Below are 10,130 nucleotides of genomic sequence, written 5' to 3' on the forward strand. Positions count from 1 at the left end.
GAAAAGGTGCATTGAACAGTACTACTGTTAGCTGTTCTGAAATAAATACAATATGTTTCTCCATAAGGTCTGATAGCAAATGTATGTATTTTGTGATTATGTGATGCCAATTTATAAGTCTTAAAAAGTTCATTTTATCCCGTGTGAAACCGCAACCGTGCATGTGCGTAGAAGATCGCGAAAAGCTCAAGCGCTTGTATGTTCACGTGTTTGCCGCGTATGCCAGAACGTATGTGATTTCGCGTGTGTAAATTCGATTTTGTAAATGTGTGGCCATATGCATATTCGCGTGTGTTCCGACTGATCGCGCGGACCGTGAGTTTGTTGCTTAGTTTTTAGTGTACGGTTCAGGTACTAGAAGATAATACACCATAACACTAGAGTTCGCGGTCACGTTTCCATGGAATGTGTTGTCTAATGAATATGAGCCTCATTTTTTATTGGTCCAACTGAAGACATGCATCTAGGCTGTTAAGAACGAGGGCAGAGACATTCTAACGTGAACGACTCATGATCGCGCGAACGGCGGGTTGTTGGCGAGATCGCGAATATGTGTGGATGATTACGGCGTTTGTACATTTTGAATTAAATATTATGAGTGTATATGAGAGGATACGCAATTGTTTGTGTTAGTAAGTGTTACAATGAATCTAAATTAAGATATAGTAATAAAAGGTAAAAGAAGAACATGCTGAATCAAAAGAAAAAAAATGAAGACATTAAGTAGAAGCGTATAAATTGACTGATTTTTTCATTTACATGAGTAGTGGAAAAGCAAACTAATAGAAGTAAACCAAAAACAGACAAATGAAGTAGAAGAAAAAACGGGAGGGACGTATTCTAAGTTGCTTATATTTGGGAACATGGCCACTTTATTTGACGGTTTGGTTCGCGTGGATGATGGTTCTTAAAAATTACTAGGCACATTTTGTTTGTTCACTTAAATTTTAAATTTAATACATTGTGCAATTGAATAGATTTTGGTTTAAATTGGTATGATCCGAGTACTTTGGCTAATTGCCTTAAGTTTAAAGGCATTATGCAAATTGAATATTTAATTTAGATTATATGTAATATTAAATTTAGATTATATGTAAATATGTAATATTTAATTTAGATTATACACCCAAAACGGTGAGCTCAGATTTTCTGTTTTTGGGCTCACAATCTCATTCCCAAAAGCAATCCTTTTTGAACATTGAGCTGTTCGCGCACAATTCGGGATGAGCGCAACGCTCACGCAAAAAAAACGAGACACACACTCACACACAAGGAAACTTTATTAGTATATAGTTTCGTATCTTCCTTCTACACCTTACATTCCCCCCACCCAACCACCACAAGCAATCTCATCACCATTGCTGCTGCATTGCATTTTGTTTTGTTTCATTCTTTTCTTCGCTGCTATAAATAGCTCGTGACCTGAAACTTCTAGTAAAAAAAATCTTATATCAGATTCAAGATTAGAACCGACAAACTTCTAATCGGTAAAAACACCTCTTTATTGCCCGTACCATGACGACACACTAGTGAAGTAGTATAATGGCGTATATAAAGCTTCACACTTATGATGAGTGAGATAATATCGTTTGCATCCCGCCGCCGCGTCGGTATTTCAGCATCGTCATTGACGCATTTTGGTTTGTACCATTTCCCCGCTGTTATTAATATTTTGTTTGTATGTATGTGTTGGGAACTAAGCCTTACTAGAAAAAAAGATTAACGGGTAGCATCAAGACTGGAAACGACAAAAACATCCACTCGCTAAAACGCCTGCTTTACACCTTATGCCATAACGACACATAATGAGCAGTCGTTCGAATAGGCTATATAAACTTCGCATCATTGCAGCAGTGATCACAAATGGGACAGTATGGAGACGATGGTATGTGTTATTCAAGTTATCCCTGCACTACATGAGCCAACAGTGTGTAGCTATGGGGTACGATATTGTATTCCACAAGTATGAGGTTGGTTGAACACTAATGCATCGTTTGGGAGCTTTTCGCTCACAGTTCGAGAGCGAAAAAACAGAATCGATTCCGCTCTCAACGATTCGTTTTAGGTGAAGGTATTCAAGCTACAAATCCACCGCCAAGCCCACGGGTTATAGCTGTTTAAAAACGTTGTTGTCCACAAACAATATGGGCATGCAGAGGTTAAATGTAACTGATAACTTAACAAATTATCATTAACGTAAACATGTTAAATCATTAGAAACTAATGTTTAAAGTAATGCTACTAAGACAAGGATCGTCGAATCAATCGTTTTAAGACATCGCGAGAGAGGTGAGAATCTAAAGCATTGGAACAACGATTAAATAAATAGATGACACATACTGGTGAATGGTGACGGCGGATGTCAAAATCCATAACCTGAAGGAGAGTTGGGCCGTCAATTCTTGATTGAATTAGATCAGCAATACAAACTGCTTTTGAAACATCTCGACGAACTGACAGCAGATCGAAGTCGATAAGTAGACAGCGATCCTGATAGTATGGGAGTTTTAGCGGGTCCCTCCAAGATAAATTACGAAGGGCAAAGCGAACAAATTTACGCTTAATAGCTTCTATGCACTGGATGTCCATTTGGTAATGAGGTAACCAAACAACACCAGTATATTCGCGAGTAGTGCGAACTAAGGCACAACAAGACGCCTTTAAGCAATGAACATCGACGAAATGTTTAGTAACGCAAAAAATGAATCCTAACAGCTTTGAGGCCTTGGAAATAACATATTCTATATGATCCTTAAAGCTGGGTTTGGGATCTAAAATAACTCCTAAGTCCTTCACAGAAGTTTCTCGCTTGAGAACAGTTTGCGAAATGTTGTAATCAGATGTTAATAATAAACATTTGCGGGTGAAAAAGATGACTGAACACTTTGAAGCATTTAATACCATAATATTTCTATTACACCAATTTGAAAACAAATCTCTTTTTCTGTAGGAATTCTGCATATTCAAGCTTTTTAACTAGGTGGTATAGCTTGAAGTCATCGGCAAAAGATAATTTTAAACAGTCTATCGCATAGTTTAAATCGTTAAGATAGAGCAGAAATATGAAGGGTCCTAGATGACTGCCCTGAGGAACACCAGAGCTGACTGCGAAAGGAGATGTATTATGGTTTCCAACTTTTACTATCGTTTCGCGACCAGCCAAATTTTACTGAAGCCAATTCAGAAAAGAACCACTGAAACCGAGCATATTCAGTTTTGCTAGAGTTATTTGATGGTTAATTTTGTTGAAGGCTGCAGTGAAATTGGTGTAGATAAGGTCGACCTATTGACGTACTTGTAATGATTTCAAAATAAAAGATGTGTTTGATACTAGATTTGTGGCAGTTGATCGATTAGGCATAAAGCCGTGTTGAGTTTCTGATATGTAGTTCGAGCAATTTTGGGCGATAAAATGGAGAACTATTAACTCAAACAGCTTAGACACACCACATAATGCAGCAATTCCTGCGGTAATTCAAAATATCGGATTTAACGCCCTTTTTGAATACTGAGAAGATATACGATTTTGCCCACGAAACGGGGAAAGTTCCCGACTGTATAGAGGTATTGAAGAGCATTGCTAATGGTGCGAGAATACTTTTTGAATACCATCAGTTCCGGTGTTCCACGATGATTTCAGCTTGGAACACGCAGTGTTCACCATGTTGGTTGTAATGGGGGGTTAGAGCCAAAAGTGAGAACGAATAGGGACGTTGGTGGCAGCCTCGGATGTCTGCTCATTAGTTAAGGTTTCATCAGACAGAATATTGCTGAAGTGTGTTCGGAGAAAGTTACGTATATCGGGCCAGGATGATGATTCAACTCCTTCGAGTGACATGTGAATTGGCAGTCCAGTTTCCTTTCTCTGTTCACTGACGTGGTTCCAGAAGCTTTTGGGGTCGGTTCTAAGATTATACTGAACGCGACGTGGGTAGGCAGAGTAGAGTGTTCTGTGCAGACGATTATAGCGACTGTTGAGGTGTGAGTAATGCGCTCTCAATTGGAGAAAGGAATGTGCAATGGTTGTTGAGCACGAGTTTGTAAGTTCTTGACTAGCAAAGTACAGATCAAGTACATACACGACTGTTGCTGTTACAATTATTGTTTAGTTGAACAAGACCAGCGATGTTATAATCGTCCAGAAGCCGTGAGGTAGATGAAGTTATTGTAGAACATTTCGCATTAGACGAACAGTGGTTCCATTTAATACCTAGTATGATGATCTTGTCGTTCAAAGCCATTTGACTCGTGATCGATAAAAGCGAGCGCAAGTGTTGAGATCAAAATCATTCACGCGATCGGGTGGAATGTAAAGCACACAAATATAAAGCGTGAAATGATTGTGCGTGAGAGCGATCCAAAGTTGCTCAACGCTGGAACCGTTAGAGAGGGACATCAAACGTGCTTTGAATTTTGAACGCAATGCTATAAGCACTCCATTACCACTTTTCTTACTGCTGTTTTGTTCGTTTCTATCCTGCCTAAAGACAAAATAAAAACTTTCGAAAATCTGTTTGGATAACGAATTACAGTTCAGCCAAGTTTCTCTAAATATGTACATATCGTACTCACAGTCTGAGCAAGCAAGGATATACTCAGAGGTGGTACTATTCATGCCACCAACGTTCTGATATTAAATATTTAAGCTAGAATTGCCAGAACTTCTCAAGATGCTTGGAAATAATGCACTGGTGGCATTCTCGAACAAAGCTTTGTTGCTGCGAGTTTCTTGTAAATGACATGGAAGGAATAGAGTCTAAGACGAAATCGGCTTGCGTCGTATTATTTGTCGGGTACTGGGTTGCAATAAGTTCGGTGTAGGATTGCGTTCTAAAAAAGGACCAATTGTCACACCGTTTGGCCAGAAATGCAGGAATGTGATTTCCTGTTCGTAAACTGCCGGGACGTTTAATTTAAATGAGATGAAAGAAAGTGGTCGATCCTGAAACTGGCGAATAAGCTTAAGATACTGGATTTCATTGCGATTACAGTTGATTCGCGATTGTACATATTTTCCTTATGATTCATTGGGTAGGAATTTTGTTAAATAGTACCAGTTTCCGCTATGAGCTATTTGTTGTGAGGGGGGTGCGACCCGAAGGGCAATGCTTTGGGGGCTGTGTCGATAGTAGTGGAAGGTGTGTATTGATGGTACTTATGGTGAATGTAGGAGGTGTCGCCGGTGAGGTGATTATGAGAGGTGTAGGCGCAGTATGTATATCAGTAGTATGTGCAATAGTAGCATATTCAACAATGGCGGGCAATGCTTTGGGGGCTGTGTCGATAGTAGTGGAAGGTGTGTATTGATGGTACTTATGGTGAATGTAGGAGGTGTCGCCGGTGAGGTGATTATGAGAGGTGTAGGCGCAGTATGTATATCAGTAGTATGTGCAATAGTAGCATATTCAACAATGGCGGGATATTGGCGACAGGTGCAAAAGATTTGAATGTACTGACGGTGGTAGGTGCGTTGGTGGCGTACGATGTAACATGAGTGGAAGCCTTGTCCCAGCAGCAGAGCTTTCTGATTCCAAAGTGCAGTGTGCAGCAGCAGCAGCAGTTGACGTTTTGGTAGCAGATATAACAGCAGCAGCAATGTGATTGGTAGCGGTGACAGGAGGGAATTCATCGTTGGTTTGTTCGTGAGAAAACTAACGACTGTTGGTGGAGTTCTTTTTAGAGGTTATGTTCGGCTTCCAGTCTTTGAAATATTTAACAAACGGAATATTAACTTTTCATCCGACGTTTCGGCGGCATGTATTGCGCCATTCTCAAGGAATTAAGCTAGCACGGTAACTAGCTTGATTCCTTGAGTCCAAAGGGGGATAATCTACATTTTTTCGGTTCCTTTTCTACATTCTTTAAAAGTTCTAAGTAATCCACGTGTACTATAATTTGAGAAATCTGAAAAAAAAAAATAATTCCGCCAAGTGGAGCAATTGTGCATTTCTCATTTGTCCCAACTATGATTCTATGACTGGTTATATTCAATATAATTGTAGAAATGTCTTTTAACGGGTGTTCAATAAAAATGAGAATGATTTCAATACTTTTCTGTAATTAAAGTAAAGAGCTCTCTCCAAGAGAATTGTTCTCTGGACTCGCTAGTAATGGGTGGCATGTTTCTTTTCGATTGGGTATTGTCAGTTGTACGGTTTTACGAAACGTCATCGTGGAAAAAAGGGTACGGTGGACCACTTTCGAGACAAAAACGTGCCCTTGAATACAGTTTACCGGGTCCTGGCATCTCTGAGTGTGGAGCGGAAGGCCGGTAGCGGCCGTCCGGCGAAGATAATGACGAAGACACTGCTCCCATACCTTGATTCACCGAACCCTCAAGATGGAGGACATCATCTGTGGAATGAAGAATCAGTCCCCTGATTACACGGACGAGCACATAGCGATGGTGAAATCGCAGTGCCAGTGGATGACGAAGAACTACCGCGGGATGAAAGTTACTTTCCGCTTTTGAAGACCCACATTCCAGGAAATGACAGCTACTATTCCAGCGACAAGTCGACCACACCCCCAAAGTAAAGTATAAGTTTTCGCATAAATTAAAAAAAAAGTTATGCTGTACATCGCCATATCGGACAGAGGGATTTCAAAGCCTTGATTCAAGCCGAGCGGTCTGGCCGGACAAGGTGTCTTCCCATTATGCCAAGAAGACGCTGGAGTATTTTTTTTTTTTTTTTTTTTTTTTTATTTCAATTATAGAGGTTTTAACCTTAAGGTCATTCGCCTCTTCGGGTTAGAAAAATCTCTTAGGAAAAATTTCTAACCCTATGTGCGGGGTCGGGACCCGAACCCAGGTGCGCTGCGTACAAGGCAATCGATTTACCAATACGCTACGCCCACTCCCCACGCTGGAGTATCTTGAGCAGGAAAAGATACCGTACGTGCCGAAAGAAAGCAATCCGACTAACATGCCCCAGTACCGTCCCATTGAGGATCGGCTCCCTCAGTGCGTTAGTATACGAAAATAATTGGCGGTCCAAGGATACGAAGCAGTTGACCACCAGGATCCGGAATTGTGTCCGGAAGATGGAAGTCAGTACCGTCCAGCGCTCTTTTGAGAGCAGCGCGACTAAGTTGCGTCGTGCGGCTGAAAATACTGAATTCGCTGATTTTTTTTTTGGTTTTTAACTACATGACTGAAAAAATTCTCATTTTTTATTGAACACCCATTGTATGAGAAAGGCAAAAATGTGCCAAATAAACCAAGCCCAGAAAAGTTAACTATCGTAAATTTTTTTTCGAGATTACATCAAATCTCGACGTTTCTTGCAAGTGATTTGGCATTACAAATTCGTTTTTTTCAGCGCATATTTCAGTTCCTGCTCATTTGGAATCAAGAACCATCGTTGGATGTGGTCAAAGCGACTTTGGTTAGGTGGTATCACTTTATATAGAAAATTGCTGTGTGACCACACTCTTTAACCCGTAACTCAGAAACCGGACCTCCGGTCGACAAAAAAATCAATAACAACCGATGGGAAGGTTGTACCTTTCATAGGATTTTGAGTTTGTGAAAACCGGTTCAATTACACACACATACACAAACATACATACACACAGAGAGATTTTCCAATCTTGACGAACTTTGTCGAATGGTATATGAAACTAGGCCCTCCGGAATTAGCTAGAATATTTTTAGAATGATGGTATAAGCGTTCTATATGAGAAAGACAAAACACGAACGAGTGGCAAAAAGTTGAAGAAAATTAGAATACGCACACTGCAGTTTGGAAGCTCTTGTTAAGAAAGTTGAGTGCTAAAATGCTCAATAGATAAAGAGCAGTTTTCTATTGAACATTATCGATAGTGACTTACGTTACGCAAGTGATGATTTCGCGGGTATCTTAGGGTAGTTTAACACTCGTGAAACGGACAGTGGATTTCAATAATGTAGAAAGCTAAATGTCTCAAGAAACATAAATTAATTATCTATCAGTTTCTGGAGACCCTCTGCCGCTGAGGATCCCTCCGTCGAAATAGGGCAGATTCGTCGCCAGTACTATCCGACTAAATCGTGACGAGGCTCTCAGGCTTTCGAACACGGACGCGCGCTCGTTAATTTTATGCAGTTGAGTCTACAGGGGTGGGAAGCATTTAGACTTACCATTCAACCAACCAACGATGCCGTCAGAATAATCGATTGAAAATTTTGATTTCATTACAGTATTACATTCCTATGATCCAAATCTTGAACGATTTGTATTAAAAATTTCCAAATGTGATTCAAAGTGGACTCCTTTGGATCGACTGCCGTCATTTTCCTTCATAATCTTAACTTTCAATTGTCTTCTATTGTATGAAATTGATGATAAGTTCAAGCATCTACTACACGAGATTTTGCGTCATCATACATATTGTTCTCCAGTAAACAATTCTTTGATATTTATTTAACTTTTTGTAGTTGTATGTGTATATGCGTTCAACATGACATAAAGAACAGTGAAATTGTATATTTCCCATCGAATAAGTTTTTATTGAGTATTCTAGCGAAAATGCCACCGATCAGAGTAATTTTCCCGTACTTTTACGAAAAATATCCACACTCGCCGACCGTATCCCATTTCCAGGGGATAAATAAAACAATGAATTCACCAAAACGAAAATTACCGAAAATCACGAACCGCTATCGTGTGACGTTGTCGGAATAAATAATGAGTTAATTAATTTCGATGCATCAGCACCTAATTTATTTATTTGTGCCCTCCATTTGACATCGCTCCGCGGTTACCGAGCTTTTGTCCCTAACTTTGCCTAATAGATGTAGCAGTTTAGTTTCCATTGATGATGCTTTTCAATCGGCTCTTTGTCACGGTCTAGTATTTTGCAGAGCCGTAGTTGGGCTTTTAGCATCAGTGATTTATTTCGACCGTGTTGGATATTTTAGCAATCGACAAACAAGAAAATCTTCAGAGTCTGTCAGATAAATATTTTCATTGCATTGTCGTGTTTGGTGAAAAATTATAGTGTTTTTGTTTCATAACCTTCAAATAAAGTAAGACAATCTAACCTTTTTTGGTTGCTAAACCTTAATAAATTTGTCCAGGATAAGTCTACCCCCGTCTACCAACAGTATTCGAGCATAATTTGTTCCAACAAAATAAATTTTCTCTCAATAGCATATTGCATGAGTCTTCCCTCGTTCGCTCAATGAATGATAATTACCATTTCGGCGGCGGCGACGCCAAACACAAGTGGAATTCTCCAATTCAAATGAACGGTGATGTATGGAGCCAAACAAGCGCGATAAAAAGCGTCTGTGCAGACGCGGTAAATAATTTATTGACTTATTTGATCGGAATTTATTTTATTCAATTTCAGTCTGATGGTGGCCGCCAGCGTGTGTCTCTTTTTTGTCACCGCATTATGGGGCTGCTGTGGCGACTGATGGGACAGCAAATGCCATGTGCACTTCATCTCCAGTTCGGTGGTAACAATGCATACTTCAACGGATAGGGAATACATTGAAAGGATAACAAGGAGAGCCGAATCGAAAGCGCGATATCGAAAGGTATTCGGGGTGTCGAGGAACGTCTGGTTGTGAAGCAAATTGAAATTGAAAATAAATAAAATATTGTTCATTATAGAGCTCATTGTATTAATTGGACGACCTTTCGTACGAAATCAGATTTTCTCCATTCATTGAATTATCGGCGAATACATGCCCCACGGAAACAGTACACTCACTAATAGCGACGTTAAACTTTATTATGAGCAACAAAAGACGAAAATAATACCAAAGCCTCTGTCGGACTTCTTATTTTTGTCTCTCGTGTAAAGGTCAAATAACTACCAGTTCAACAACAACAACATACCTTCAATTAGTGCCAAATTTCCTGAGCAGCAGGTTTTGTGGTTTTCGGGCACCCCGTATCGAATGACCTACCGACGCTTAACAGTTCCGGCGCCCATCAACCGGGTGTCAAAGCAACGAAACCGCACTTGGTTTCCTTTTTGTTAAAAAGAACATCTCAGTCGTTTAAAATGTGGAAATATTATGTTTCATCAACGTAATAATGGTCCAACCAGACAACAACCGAATGCCCAGCAGCGGTCAAAGCAAGGAACGATTTTTCACCGACTGACGTCAACATCTACCATCGCTCTTGTGAACT

This window comes from Topomyia yanbarensis, chromosome 3 (assembly GCF_030247195.1).
Source record: "Topomyia yanbarensis strain Yona2022 chromosome 3, ASM3024719v1, whole genome shotgun sequence".
Taxonomy (NCBI): Eukaryota; Metazoa; Arthropoda; class Insecta; order Diptera; family Culicidae; genus Topomyia; species Topomyia yanbarensis.